We start from the raw sequence: 16,719 nt of genomic DNA, 5'->3' as shown, positions 1-16,719 counted from the left end.
ATAGGTGACTTCATTACCTCAGCTGTTAAATCCATGTAACTAAATGATGATAGGGTTAAAACTAGGATCTAAGGAGGCAGAGGAGATCGAGAATGCATGCACCTCTGGTTAGAGGAAAAGCGTTTTCTCAACAAAGCAATTGACTTGAAGAAATGTTGAGGTTGTGAGTAAGCAGCTCGGACATATTGATGGCAGTTCAGATCAGGCTTTTCAACATTCTAATAAATAGTTCAACTTTCAAGATCAGAACAGTCATGGATTAAAAAGTATACTGCAAATACAGCAGAGAGCATTGCACAAAACAGGTGAAGCCTTTTCCAGTGTGAGGACAGCAGCTTTTCAATGCATGAAACAACATCATTTTGCACTAGTGTGTGGCTAGAAAGAAGCATGTCAAGCATGGACAGTTATGTCAGCTAGAGATTCTGATGAATCACTTTACTGTAACGGACTGGTCCAGCCAAATTGATAGATGATAAATTGTAAGTGACTGTTTGATGAGAGCAGAAGGAGAAAAACAGGTCAAGGTAAAGTTTTAAGTAGAAATCAGTGTGTCATGCAGACTTGTGTGGAGAAGCTGAACATGTCAATCCAAACATTAATCCCTCAAAAGAAAGGTACAGGCTGTGCATATGCATCGTGAAAGGATGGATTATATTGTGAGTGCAATGCAGTGACAAACTCCTGCTTTGATCCTGACATGTAATATCTTATTTAAAAGAAAAAAAGCTGGATCTCTGTTTTGACAGAAATCCTCAATTTTCCTGCCAGAGGACTGGCAGATCTTGCAAAAAATGGTAGACTGACCATTTTCAATCAATTGAAACAATTTTCTCTAGATGCCTACCCATCCCCTTATGACAAATTTCTGCCCATTCCATGAAAATTCTAAATAAGTGTTTATTAACAATGAAATGAAGAGTTGTCTAACTATAACATCTACAAGTAGCACAAGGTGTGTTCTATTGTGATGTTAAACAATAACTATTCATGTTTGTATATTCCCTTAAATATAATGAATAATCCCAAGATATATTACAGTTTTGTCAAACACATGCTGGTGATAAGAGCATAAGGAGTTAAGAGAATAGATCTTGGTCAAAGTGGCATGTATATGAACTATCTGAAAAGGATGAGACTAAGTGAGAGACTAAGAGAGATTTGGCAAGAGGACTTCAGAATTTTGGGCCAGAGCAGCTGAAAATAGGGCTCAATATATGAGAGATTATAACAGGCCATGTAAAAGAGCTCAAAATTTGAGAACAGAGAGACCAATTGGATTGTATGACTGGAGAACATTACAGAGAGAGAAGAGGTGAGGTCAGAGGACTTTCAAGATAAGAATATGAATTTTAAAATCTGACTTTTCTTGATGATGAATCAGTGAAGTTCAAAGAGTGCAGGGGGCAGTAGGTAAATAATTTTGCATAAGTTAAGGTTCAGGTAGCAGAGTTTGTTTGAGCTCAATTGATGGAGGGCATAAAATGGGAGCTTGATCGGAGTGTTAGAGTAGCCATGCTTAGAGATAGCAAATGTGCAGATGAGCTGAAACAGATATGAGATCAAGCAATGCAATGAAAGTGAAGTTGGAGGTCTTGGGTGACAGTGCAGATATGGGAGCTAACCTTGGAAAGCACTAATAGAATCATAGAGTCATAGAGATGTACAGCATGGAAACAGACCCTTCATCAAACCCGTCCATGCCGACCAGATATCCCAACCCAATCTAGTCCCACCTGCCAGCACCCGGCCCATTTCCCACAAACCCTTCCTATTCATATACCCATCTAAATGCTTCTTAAATGTTGCAATTGTACCAGCCTCCACCACTTCCTCTGGCAGCTCATTCCATACACGTACCACCCTCTGCGTGAAAAAGTTGCCCTTTAGGTCTCTTTTATATCTTTCCCCTCTCACCCTAAACCTATGCTCTCTAGTTCTGGACTCCCCGCCCCCAGGGAAAAGACTTTGCCTATTTATCCTATCCATGCCCCTGTTACAAATGGTTTGGTTCGGCTTCAATAGTTGGCGGAATGAGGGAGGTGCTCTTAAGAAAATGATGATTATTTACTCCAGTTCATTGGTCTCATCATCTTCTACACAACGATTGAGTCTGCGCTGTATCATTAGTCTAAGAAGGAGCTAGTGTGGCTTTCTGTTTTCTGAAGATGGAATTCAACTAAAGACATTTTGGAGGCTAATGATATCTGGAATGCCAAAGAGATGGTGAACAGCCTCCATTGTGTGATCAATTGCTGACTACCAACCTGTTGTGTGAACAATGGAAACACCAATGCTATTGTCACATGACAGAAACTGGCCTATGTTAGGAAGTGCCTTACTAATCCGTAATGATAACCCAGTGAGTCAGTTTGGTTCCAAAACCTCCCAAGGTGTGACCTCACCAAGAAAAAGAAGTAAAAGTCTACCTGTACAAAGATGTCATCTTAGACAGTGGAGAGGGGTTAAATCATTTTACGTGCGGGATTATAGTCACTCCAGGAGTTTGACAATAAAGTTGATGGGAATCCCCAGAAAACCCCAACCTCTTTTGCCTTCAGTGACTTAAGTGCAAAGGCTGGATGCCTGAAATATTTTAACCACCGTCTTCAGAACTGTTTAAAGAATTGACCTATTTCTTTTTTAACCTTTTTGGTATCTAAGTGTAGTATGATTCAGGAATCATCTTTTCTATTGCATATACCTTTTTGTGTTTGAGAAGTAGCCATTTGTTGTGTTAATGTTTTGCATATTGTGAAAATAAATATTTAACCTGTCGATTTAAGCATATGAGAAGGCTTATTATATGTCTATTCTTTAAACTCACTCCACTTAAGGGGATAAAATATTCTCTCTGAAAAATACATCTTGTTGCAGTCAGGAAAAGGAGAAATGATTACACATCTCTTCTCCCCAATTTGTAACACCACTTTCTTGATATGTGATGCAGTCTTTGTCCTGTTCAACAATTGGTTCAGTTGTCAGTTAAAGCTTGGCTTTTGTGGCACAGTGGTAGTGTCCTTACATTTGAGCCAGGAGACTTGGGTTCATGTCCCACCTGCTCAAGTCTGTAATACCATTTCTGAGCAAGTTCATTAGAAAATATCTCCAAAGGCAATGCGGTCTCCTCTACGTTGGGGAGATGAAACATAGACTGGCTGACCGCTTTGTGGAACTCCAAGGCCGTGTCCATAAAAATGAACCCAAGCTTCCAGTGGCCCATCACTTCTACACACCACCGTGAGCCCTAGCCAACATTTCTGTGTCTGGCCTGCTGTTTGGGGAAGATTCAGCACAAGCTAGAAGAACAACATCTTGTCTTCTGGCCAGGGACATTAGAGCTCTCAGGACTCAACATAGAGTTTAATAATTTTGGTGACCACCTCCTTCCATGTCTATTATTCACTCCCACCATCCAACAATGCATTGCAGAGGCTTACTATCTTTGAAAATGAAATAATCTACCATGTATGCACGCATTTAGGGAGATTTTGTGGTGTAGTGGACTGCACATTTCCAGTCTACAAGCTTCAGGTTCAAGTCCCACTCCAGGACATGTTGACCAAGTAATATACATTCATGCTGTGTAAGTGTTATAGCGACTGACTAATCAGATTAGGAGGTGGAAGTTCCATTCTGCACTAATTTAGCAAACCTGCAGTGATTAATGACTATGGGGCAGGCTTGCTCTTCATCGGTTGACTGGTTACTGACATTTCTTCCATACAGGGTCGGGGTGGGGAATTGGAGAAGATGAAGAGTGAGGGAGCAATGCCATCTGACTCCATTGATAAATTTCTGCAATTTGGTTATTGTAAATCCTTCCAAAATACAATGGCAAGTTTTCAGACCAAGACAGGTTCCTGCTCAGCTGTGTGGCAGAATGGAGGTTGAACTCTCTACCATCACAGCAACAGGTCATAAAAATTGTTTCCGACAACAGCAACTTGGACTCCAGGATGACTTGTCACAATCTAGTACTACGCAAACAATTCAGCCCTTTTGGCTCTTCCCAAACTTTTATGCATCATCTTGTCATTGACTTGGCTCTAAAATGGCTCAAGGTCTTGTCTGAGAGTAGTTAAGATTTATAGGAGAGTCTTGGGGAGGACAACAGAAACACTTTAAACATGTCTTTGGAGCATCTCTGAATTTATCAATTTCCCCTGCTAACTCATGGGACTCCGTGGCTAGTGAAGGACTGAAATATTGTCGACTTATGTGGGAAGGCACATTGATAGACTCTGTCGAGAACATGCAGGGTTGAAGTTGTCGTACTGGAAAAAATGCACAAAGCTCCAACAATTTCATCTTCAAGACCCTTCAAACATCAGTCTTTCAGTGCAATTATCTTATTTGCCTTTGCAGAACCCATTGAACTGTATTGGGAACAGTTATTCTCAATCCCAAAAGGCCAAAAGAAAAGTATTACTAACATAACTCAATGCCATGTTTGGTTAAGGCTTCTCCACTTTGGCCGTGGACCTTCAGTAATGTAACAGTTAGAACTGTTTAACAATTTTTTTGTCTCAACTACACTGTAGTTCTCTATGTAAATGATATATTTTCAAGGCAATAAATATTCCTTTCACTGGTCTCCTTGACAGATTGGACAAGTGTTTCATTACTTTCTCCAGCTATGTGCTGAGCAACTGAATTTTCTAATTATACAATGAACCTAATGATTCCCATGATCAAATAATTATCCTTTAAGATTATTTCATAAATTAACCATTATATTAAAATCATGGTCCCTTTATAGAATTTAAAAAAAAAATTAACACTGGCAATTAGTGCTATGATAGTATCTTGGTCACAGGTAAATGTATGATGAGAATGAATGTTTTATGATGCCAAATTTGTATAATTATTGGACTTTAAAGCAACTAACTGACTAAATCAGTGAAGCGAATTTTATGACCATTATTAAACCTGTGACTGCAATTACAATAGAGTTCCTTGGAGATCAGCAGCAGCTTGAAAAATATTAACCTTGTTTTTTATTGGAAGTCAAAACCCCTTTGATTGTCTGTTGTAGAAAAAGTAAAAACCTAACATTGAACTGGCCTGCATGAGAAAGGATATGCTATACGGGTAAGCTTGAATCTGTTGCCTCCATAGTAGAAAACATGCTAATACACAATCACACATGCCAATACACAATAATCATACAGTCGGGCACGGCGATGTTCATTGCACAATCGAAGGTTAGCACTATTCGCAACTCCACAGATACTGAACTGAGACCCTATCTGAGACCCTACAGTGCAGCAAGATCTGAATAATATTCATGTCTGGGTTGACAAGTGAAAAGTTATAGTCACACCACATAAATGCAAGGCAATAACTATATCCCCCAATATAGAATCTAATCATCACTGTTTGAAATTCGATGGCATTACCATTACTGCAACCCAACCATCAGCATTATGGAAGTTGCCTTTGACCAGAAGCTGAACTGGACTAGCCAGATAAATACTGTGGCTATAAGAGCAAGGTAGGGTTTATGATGCTTGCAGTGAATAACTTAAATCTTGATTCATCAAAACTTATCAACCATCTACAAAGAACACTCCTGGACTGTGATGGAACACCTCGCACTGGCCACACAAGACATTTTACAACATCCAGCACAAAGCAGCCCACTTGATTGGCACCATAAAAAATTCAATTCCGACCACACTTAGTGTGTACAGTCTACAAGATGCACTGCAGAAATTCACTAAGACATTTTGGACAGCACCTTTCAAACCCATGACTTTTATAAACTAGAAGGTTAAGAGCAGCAGATATGTGGGAACACCACTATCTGTAAGTTCCCTTTGAAGCCTCTTATCAACAATGATTTGGAAATAGGTTGCTGTTCTTTTATTCTCTCTGGGTCAAATCCTGGAACTTCCTCCTTAATAGCATTGTGGTTATCGTTACAACAAATAAACTACAGCAATCGACAAGGCATCATCTTCTCAAAGAAAATTATGGATAGGCAATAATGCTGTCACACCCAGTCAATTGCACCTCCTACAAATGAATTTTAAAAAGAGGGGTTTTGTATTAACCTGGCATAATAGCGGCCTTGCAGATTTGATCATGTTATTAATATCCTCGATACACAAACTACTTTATCAAACTTTTGGATAAACTGTCTTTTACCCACAAAATAGATCTAAAACACAAGTTCACCTAGTGTAGCTTCTCTAAAGCCTCAAAAGCAGTTGAACAGAGGCTAATTTACAGGGAGATGAAAGCCAGAGGTAGATTGTTAATGTAACAAGATGCGAGGGTGATGAGAATAGAATGGATGGGAGACAATTGCCCTCTAAAGATGTGTTCTCATAATTTTCATGGGTAATGTGGTGGTGAAATAGACATTGGTGATTTGTTTGATAGTTTACTGAAATGGTCTTCCAAATGGAGTGAAACTATTCAGGTGGTTAAACACATCTTGAAAATGGTAAATTGAATGAGAGAGTACATAGAAAATGATATGTGAAATGAACAGTTTTGTTTGTATTCCATGGTACTTGCTCAGACAGTGCCATGTTATTTGCAATTTTTTTTTACTATAGCCTTTTTCTATATGCTACAGTTTTGTATTTAAAAAAAACATTTAACTTGGTTTATTTTTAACATTGTAGCACAATGCTGTTACCATGACTTACACAAACACTTTTTTTCAGATCCACAATATTTGCTCCAATGGCTAAGTTGAGATAAGACCATAAGACCATAAGACATAGGAGTGGAAGTAAGGCCATTCGGCCCATCGAGTCCACTCCGCCATTCAATCATGGCTGATGGGCATTTCAACTCCACCTACGCTCATTCTCCCCGCAGCCCCTAACTCCCTGTGACATCAAGAACCTATCAATTTCTGCCTTGAAGACATTTAGCGTCCCGGCCTCCACTGCACTCTGCGGCAATTACTTCCTCAGGCCCACCACTCTCCGGCTGAAGAAATGTCTTCGCATTTCTGTTCTGAATTTACCCCCTCTAATTCTAAGGCTGTGTCCACGGGTCCCAGTCTCCTCGCCTAACGGAAACAATTTCCTAGCATCCACCCTTTCCAAGCCATGTATTATCTTGTAAGTTTCTATTAGATCTTAATCTTCTAAACTCCAATGAATACAATCCCAGGACCCTCAGCCGTTCCTCGTATGTTAGACCTACCATTCCAGGGATCATCCGTGTGAATCTCTGCTGGACACACTCCAGTGCCAGTATGTCCTTCTTGAGGTGTGGGGACCAAAACTGGACACAGTACTCCAAATGGGGCCTAACTAGAGCTTTATAAAGTCTCAGTAGCACAATAGTGCTTTTATATTCCAACCCTCTTGAGATAAATGACAACATTGGATTCGCTTTCTTAATCACGGACTCAACCTGCATGTTTACCTTTAGAGAATCCTCGACCAGCACTCCCAGATCCCTTTGTACTTTGGCTTTATGAATTTTCTCACCATTTAGAAAGTAGTCCATGCTTGTATTCTTTTTTCCGAAGTGCAAGTGCAAGATAATTTTGGGCAATACTACTTGGGTTAATGATTTAAGTTTTTCCACAACATTTGGGAATAACATAGATCTTGCAGGAGTGTTTCTGTTTTGGATGCAACCAGAGAATTGATTCTGAAATGTGTTCAAATATACATATATGCTATTCAGTGTACACTTTGAATGGTCACAAATTAATTTGGAGAATGCTGAATGTGAAATCTGCCATGAAGTAGTAACAAAGAGGATTGATGAGGGCAGAGCAGTAGATGTGATCCATGTGGACTTCAGTAAGGCATTCGACAAAGTTCCGCATGGGACACTGGTTAGCAAGGTTGGATGGGGGCGGGATGAAGGTGATAGGTCAGAGAGGAGGGTGAAGTGGATAGGTGGAAAAGAAGATAGGCTGGTAAGACAGCTCATGGGGACAGTGCTGAGCTGGAAGTTTGGAACTGGGGTGAGGTGGGGAAAGGGGAAATGAGGAAACTGGTGTTGTCTAAATTGATGCCCTGGGGTTGAAGTGTTCTGAGGCGGAAGATGAGGCATTCTTCCTCCAGGCGTTGGGTGGTGAGGGAGCGGTGGTGAAGGAGGCCCAGGACCTCCATGTCCTCGGCTGAGTGGGAGGAGGAGTTGAAATGTTGGGCCACAGGATGTTGTGGTTGATTGGCGCTCTGCTAGGAGACATCCAATCTTCCCAATGTAGAGGACACCGCATCGGGAGCAACAGATACAATAAATGATATTGGTGGATGTGCAGGTAAAACTTTGATGGATGTGGAAGGCTCCTTTAGGGCTTTGGATGGAGGTGAGGGAGGAGGTGTGGGCACAAGTTTTGCAATTCCTGCAGTGGCAGAGCAAGGTGCCAGGACGGGAGGGTGGGTTGTTGGGGGTGCGTGGACCTGACCAGGTAGTCACGGAGGGAATGGTCTTTGCGGAAGGCGGAAAGGGGTGTGGAGGGAAATACAACTCTGGTGGTGGGGTCCATTGGAAGTCGCGGAAATGTAGTCAGATGATTTCGTTTATGCGAAGGTTGGTAGGGTGGAACGTGAGCACCAGGGGTGTTCTGTCCTTGTTACGGTTGGAGGGGTGGGGTCTGAGGGCGGAGGTGCGGGATGTGGACGAGATGTGTTGGAGGGCATCTTTAGCCACGTGGGAAGGGAAATTGCAGTCACTAAAGAAGGAAGCCATCTGGTGTGTTCTGTGGTGGAACTGGTCCTCCTGGGAGCAGATATGGCGGAGACAGAGGAATTGGGAATATGGGATGGCATTTTTGCAGGAGGTAGGGTGGGAAGAGGTGTAATCCAGGTAGCTGTGGGAGTCGGTGGGTTTGTACAAAATGTCGGTATTAAGTCGGTCGTCATTAATGGAGATGGAGAGGTCCAGGAAGAGGAAGGAGGTGTCAGAGATGGTCCAGGTAAATTTAAGGTCAGGGTGGAATGTGTTTTTGAAGTTGATGAATTGCTCAACCTCCTCGCGGGAGCATGAGGTGGCGCCAATGCAGTCATCAATGTAGCGGAGGAAGAGGTGGGGAGTGGTGCCGATGTGATTACGGAAGATGGACTGTTTTACGTAGCCAACAAAGAGACAGGCATAGTTGGGGCCCATACGGGTGCCCATGGCTACGCCTTTGGTCTGGAGGAAGTGGGAGGATTCGAAGGAGAAATTGTTAAGGGTGAGGACCAGTTCTGCCAAACAAATGAGTGTGTCGTTGGAAGGGTACTGTTGGGGACGCCGGGAGAGGAAGAAACGGAGGACTTGGTAGCCCTGGTCATGGCGGATGGAGGTGTAGAGGGATTGGATATCCATGGTGAAAATGAGGAGTTGGGGGCCGGGGAAACTGAAGTCTTGGAGGAGGTGGAGGACATGGGTGGTGTCTCAAACCTATGTGGGGAGTTCCTGGACTGGGGGGATAGGACAGTGTCAAGGTAGGTAGAGCATGCTGAGACAATGGGTCGGCCAGGGTGGTCAGGCTTGTGGATCTTGGGAAGGAGGTAGAACCGGGCAGTGCGGGGTTCATGGACTATGAGGTTGGAAGCTGTGGGTGGGAGATCTCCTGAGGTGATGAGGTTCTGTATGGTCTGAGAGGTGATGGTTTCGTGATGGGGGTGGGGTCATGGTCGAGGGAGCAATAGGAGGAGGTGTCCTCGAGTTGGCGTCTGGCTTCAGCGGTGTAGAGGTCAGTGCACCAGACTACCACTGCACCCCATTTATCTGCTGGTTTGATGGTGAGGTCGGGATTGGAGCAGAGGGTGTGGAGGGCTGTGCGTTGTGAGGGTGAGAGTTTGGAGTGGGGGAGGGGAGTAGACGGTTTGAGGCGGTTAATGTCCTGGCGCCAGTCAGAAATGAAGAGGTCGAGGGCAGGTAATAGGCCAGCACGGGGTGTCCAGGTGGATGCAGTGTGTTGGAGGTGGGCGACGGGGTCCTCAGAAGGTGGGCGGGAGTCCTGACTGTGAAAGTAAGCTCGGAGGTGGAGGCGACGGAAGAATTGTTCGACGTCACGGCGTGTATTAAATTCATTGATGCGTGGGCGGAGGGCGATGAAGGTGAGTCCTTTGCTGAGGACTGATCGTTTGTCCTCAGTGAGGGGGAGATCTGGAGGGATGGTGAATACTCGGCAGGGCTGGGAGCTGGGATCTGGTGTGGGTGTGGAGCTGGGAATGGGGGCGGAGCCTATAACTGGAGTGGGTGTGGTGAAAGGAGGAATGGGGTGAGAGTCATGAGCAGGGGTAGTGTTCCCCTCAGGGTTCTGGGGTGCGGAGATGGTGACAGTGGGATCTGCTGACAGAATATAGGAACTCTGACCTCAAGAGAATGGTCAGTTTTTTGGACTTTAGCATGATTTAAGAAAATTGGTTCTTAACCAGTTTAAAATGTCACAGAAAAAAGATGTGGAATAAACTGGCTACAAAATGGGGCAGATGTGATTAAATCAATTAACGGGAAGTTGGATAAACACACAGAGACAGGAATCGATGGATGTCTTTCCAATGAGAAATCTAGCAGCAACGTCTTCATTGAGGAAGTGGTTAGAATGTGGAATAAATTGGCTACAAAATGAAACAGATATGATCAAATCAATTAGGGGAAAGTTGGATAATCATGCTGAGAAGGAAATAGATGGCTATCTTTAAAGGGTTAGATGAAGTTGGTAATAATAAAGCTGAATGGAGCATTAATGTCTCCATGCATCTGTGGATTCAAGTGACAGTTTCTGTACTTGACATTCAATGTGATCAATACAGATTGCTTGCTGTTGGATTCTGGGGCTCTTTCTTCCCAGCAGGCATTTTGAATAAGCAAAAGGTTTATACTGGAGTTGGACACTGATACAGTATACAGGCTATTAAGATAAGCATAAAAGCAAGGAATCAAGTCCACACATTACCATTTTTTTGTAACTTAAATTTGCTAACACCTAACTATGGGTGTGCACAAAGAGTTGTTAGTTTACAATTCCAAGGACTATTCCTTGGAATTCCTTTTTGGTCTTCCAGCCTCCGGCTTCAGCCAGAAATCCACATTACACCCCCCACTATCTCCATTCATATAGCCAGTTTGGGCTTTGAATGTACATCTGCAAAATCATGCTGGTGGAGTTACAACAATTCAGAAGATTTTCAGTGTATTGTTTCTGAGTTACTTCGATTTGATCCTCAGTTGGACTTATGACTTCATTTTCTGTCCATCACAATCACATACGATTTGAAAAGGTTATTATCTAGAAGACTGAGATTAGCACCATTCACTAAGTTGATATCAAACAGAGACATCTGGTCAAACTGAGGCAGACAGTGGAGGGATCTGAATGGCAGCATGGATAAAAGTACACACAAAACTTCTCTGGGATCAACCTGGCACCATTAACCAAGCAAATGCTCCAACTCCTCCTATGGATTGTGTGCTTGCCATTTCTGCTCACATTGAGGCCTACAAGACTGCTGCTTCCACTTGCATCACAGACCACGTAACTGCTGACACCAGCAACGACTGGTTTACCTCCGCTCCCACCCATGTGACCGGTCCTGCGCACACACCAACTCACGATGAAATCTCCACCCCCTGCTCCTGGCCGCAGCTCCATGCTCAGCCCCAAGCCCTGCTGGGTATTCACCATTCCCCCCACCCCACCCCTGGACCTCCCTCTCACTGAGGCTGAACGGTCAGTTCTCAGCAAAGTGTTCACCCTCGTTCCCCTGCGCCGATACGAATTCCGCACACACCATGATGGTGAGCTCTTTTACTGCCTCCTCCACGCCTATTTCTTTGAACAGGAATCCAACCCACCCTCTAAGGTCCCCTTCTCCCGTCTCTGGCAAACTCCATTCTCCTGGACACCCCCTCTCAGCTTCCTACTTTCCTGGACTTTTTCATCTCAAACTGCCGCCGCAACATCAATCGCTTGGATCTCACCACCCTCCTCACTGACTCCAATCTCTCCCCATTGGAACATGCAACCCTCTGCTCCCTTCATTCCGTCCCCAACCTCACTATTAAACCTGCCTATAAAGGGGATGCAATAGTACCATGGCGAACATATCTGTACATCACTGATGCCAGGCAGCAACTCTCTGACACCTCCTCCTACCGTCCCCTCTTTCATAATCCCTCCTCTGATCACCAAACCATAATTTCCTAGACCATCAACAACTTCATCATTTTGGGAGCTCTCCCATCTATAGCCTTCAATCTGATAGTTCCCCAAACCCACACTGCCTGTTTCTATCTCCTATCCAAAATCCATAAACCCTGCTGCCCCACTTGACCCATTGTCTCTGCCTGCTCCTGCTCTACTGACCTCATCTCCTCCTACTTTGATTCCATTCTTTCCCCTTTAGAAGTGGACCTCCCCCCTCTACATTCAAGACACAACCCACACCCTCCACCTCTTCCAAAACTTTGAGTTCCCTAGCCCCAACACCTCATCTTCACTATGGACTAACAGGCCCTTTACACCTGTATTCTCCACATAGAGAGCCTGTAGGCCCAACCAATTCCTTTCCACTGACACTCTCACTCACCTAGCGGAACTGATCCTCACCGTCAACAAGTTTTCCTTTGATTCCTTCCACTTCCTACCAGCCAAAGGGGTAGTTATGGGCACCCACATGGGCCCAAGCCATGCCTGCTTCTTTCTAGGATTCGTGGAACAGTCCCTCTTCCACAACTACACCAGCACCATCCTTCACCACTTCCTCTACTATATTGGTGACTGCAGCGATGCTGCCTCGTGCTCCCAGCTTGACGAGCTTGAGCAGTTCATCAACTTCACCAACACCTTCCACCCCACCCTCAAATTCACTTGGACCTTTTCTGACACCTCTGTCCCGTTCCTGGACCCCTCCATCTCTGGGAACTGGCTCACCACTGATATTCATTTTGAGTCCACTAACTGCCATAATTACCTTGACTATACCCACTCTCCTGCAGAAATACTATCCTGTACTCCCAATTCCTCCACATCTGCCACATCTGTTCCCAGGCTGAGGCATTCCACTCCACGACATCCTAGATATCCTCCTATTTTAGAGACCGTAATTTCCCCTCCTCAGTAATTAAAATTGCCCTCAACTGCATCTCTCCCATCTCCTATACTTCTGCCCTCAATCTCACACTCCCCCCAACACAAGGATAGAGCCCCGTTAGTTCTCACATAGCACCACACAAATCTCTGAATCGAATGCATCATCCTCCGGCATTTCCACCCCCTACAATTAGATTCCACCACCAAAAAGATATTTCCTTCCCCACCCCTGTACACATTCCACAGGGACTGTTTACTCCATGACTCCCTTGTCAACTCTAAACTCCCCACCAACTTCTCCAACACACCCAGTATCTTTCACTGCAAATGCAAGAGGTGCAACACCTGCTCCCACACACCTCCCCTCTCTCCTCCATCCAAAGCCCTAAGTAATCTTCTCAGATCTGACAGATTCACCTGCACATAATCCAACCTCATCTATTACATCTGTTGCTACCAATGTGTTCTCCTCTACGTCAAGGAGATCAAACGCAGACTCATGGACTGGTTCACGGAGCATCTGCACCCTGCACGCATCAACCAACCCGACATTCCAGTTACCATCCATCTTAATTCCCCCTCCCACTCCCCTGGTGACAGGTCCATCCTTGGCCTCCTCCACTGTCAGAGTGAGGTCAAACAGAAACTGGAGAAACTGATATTTCGTTTGTGGAGCTTACAGCCCAATGGCTTCAACATCGACTTCCCCAGCTTCCAAAATCCCTCCTTCCCCAGCCTTATACCATGTCGGGCTCCACCTCTCCTCCCTGACCTGGCGTAACCTGTCCACCTTCGTATTCACCTTTCTGCTCCACCCTTTCCACTGACCAATCACAATAACCCCCACCTACCATCATCCCACCTACCTTCCCTGACCCACCCCCCCTCCAGCTATATATGTCTGGGCTCCCTCTCCTTCCTCCTCCCAATCCTAACGAAGGGTTTTGGCCTGAAACATTGACTTTCCTCTCCTTGGATACTGTCTGACCTGCTGTGATTTTCCAGCTTCACATCTATTGACTCTACCTTGTATATTGTTTACAACAGTGCAATAAGCTTCTTATTGTTCACTTTACTCCAATTTTGAAATTTATGCCAGTAACACTAAAGAGATGGATTGCTTTCAGCTGTAGTGAACTACAGCACTTACCAAGGCTGCCTGCTTTCAACTTCATAACAACAACCATCTTATTCTTGATTTAAGATAATTTATTGCCATATCCCTCATCCATGCCTTTTTTTAAATCTCTGGATGAAACCGTTCCAGTGCTCTTAGAGTCATAGAGTCATAGAGATGTACAGCATGGAAACAAACCCTTCGGGCCAACCCGTCCATGCCGACCAGATATCCCAACCCAATCTAGTCCCACCTGCCAGCACCCGGCCCATATCCCTCCAAACCCTTCTTATTCATATACCCATCCAAATGCATCTTAAATGTTGCAATTGTATCAGCCTCTACCACATCCTCTGGCAGCTCATTCCACACACATTCTGGACTCCCCGACCCCAGGGAAAAGACTTTGTCTATTTACCCTATCCATGCCCCTCATAATTTTGTAAACCTCTATAAGGTCACCCCTCAGCCTCCGATGCTCCAGGGAAAACAGCCCCAGCCTGTTCAGCCTCTCCCTGTAGCTCATATCCTCCAAACCTGGCAACATCCTTGTAAATCTGTTCTGAACCCTTTCAAGTTTCACAACATCTTTCCGATAGGAAGGAGACCAGAATTGCACGCAATACTCCAACAGTGGCCGAACCAATGTCCTGTACAGCCGCAACATGACCTCCCAGCTCCTGTATTCAATACTCTGACCAATAAAGGAAAGCATACCAAATGCCTTCTTCACTATCCTATCTACCTGCGGCTCCACTTTCAAGGAGCTATGAACCTGCACTCCAAGATCTCTTTGTTCAGCAACACTCCCTAGGACCTTACCATTAAGTGTATAAGTTCTGCTAAGAGTTGCTTTCCCAAAATGCAGCACCTCACATTTATCTGAATTAAACTCCATCTGCCACTTCTCAGCCCATTGGTCCATCAGGTCCAGATCCTGTTGTAATCTGAGGTAACCCTCTTCGCTGTCCACTACACCTCCAATTTTGGTGTCATCTGCAAACTTACTAACTGTACCTCTTATGGTCGCATTCAAATCATTTATGTAAATGACAAAAAGTAGAGGACCCAGCACCGATTCTTGTGGCACTCCACTGGTCACAGGCATCCAGTCTGAAAAACAACCTTCCACCACCACCCTCTGTCTTCTACCTTTGAGCCAGTTCTGTATCCAAATGGCTAGTTCTCCCTGTATTCCATGAGATCTAACCTTGCTAATCAGTCTCCCATAGGGAACCTTGTCGAATGCCTTACTGAAATCCATATAGATCACATCTACTGCTCTGCCATCATCAATCTTCTTTTTTACTTTATCAAAAAACTCAATCAAGTTTGTGAGACATGATTTCCCACACACAAAGCCATGTTGACTAGCCGGAATCAGTCCTTGCCTTTCCAAATACATCTACATCCTATCCCTCAGGATTCCCTCCAACAACTTGCCCACCACCGAGGTCAAGCTCACCGGTCTCTAGTTCCCTGGCTTGTCTTTACTGCCCTTCTTAAACAGTGGCACCACGTTTGCCAACCTCCAGTCTTCCGGCACCTCACCTGTGACTATCGATGATACAAATATCTCAGCAAGAGGCCCAGCAATCACTTTTCTAGCTTCCCACAGAGTTCTCGGGTACACCTAATCAGGTCCTGGGGATTTGTCCACCTTTAACCGTTTCAAGACATCCAGCACTTCCTCCTCTGTAATCTGGACATTTTGCAAGATGTCACCATCTATTTCTCTACAGTCTATATTTTCCATAACCTTTTCCACAGTAAATACTGATGCAAAATATTCATTTAGTATCTCCCCCATTTTCTGTGGCTCCACACAAAGGCTGTCTTGCTGATCTTTGAGGGGCCCTATTCTCTCCCTAGTTACCCTTTTGTCCTTAATATATTTGTAAAAACCCTTCGGATTCTCCTTAATTCTATTTGCCAAAGCTATCTCATATCCCCGTTTTGCTCTCCTGATTTCCCTCTTAAGTATACTCCTACTTTCTTTATACTCTTCTAAGGATTCACTTGATCTATCCTGTCTATACCTGACATATGCTTCCTTCTTTTTCTTAACCAAACCCTCAATTTCTTTAGTCATCCAGCATTCCCTATACCTATCAGCCTTCCCTTTCACCCTGACAGGAATATACCTTCTCTGAATTCTTGTTGTCTCATTTCTGAAGGCATCCCATTTTCCAGCCGTCCCTATACCTGCGAACATCTGCCTCCAATCAGCTTTTGAAAGTTCTTGCTTAATACCATCAAAATTGACCTTTCTCCAATTTAGAACTTCAACTTTTAGATCTGGTCTATCCTTTTCCATCACTATTTTAAAACGAATAGAACTATGGTCGCTGGCCCCAAAGTGTTCTCCTACTGACACCTCAGTCACCTGCCCTGCCATATTTCCCAAGCGTAAGTCAAGTTTTACACCTTCTCTAGTAGGTACATCCACACACTGAATCAGAAAATTGTCCTGTGCACACTTAAGAAATTCCTCTCCATCTAAACCTTTAACACAATGGCAGTCCCAGTCGATGTTTGGAAAGTTTCACCTTGCATCCACTGACAACTTCAACAAGCAAATCTGTGCAGC

The sequence above is a fragment of the Chiloscyllium plagiosum genome, unplaced genomic scaffold (assembly GCF_037043375.1).
Source record: "Chiloscyllium plagiosum isolate Xiang-an unplaced genomic scaffold, Cpla_swu_hap1 HiC_scaffold_2, whole genome shotgun sequence".
NCBI classification, from domain to species: Eukaryota; Metazoa; Chordata; class Chondrichthyes; order Orectolobiformes; family Hemiscylliidae; genus Chiloscyllium; species Chiloscyllium plagiosum.
Note: the sequence above shows the minus strand (reverse complement) of the source record.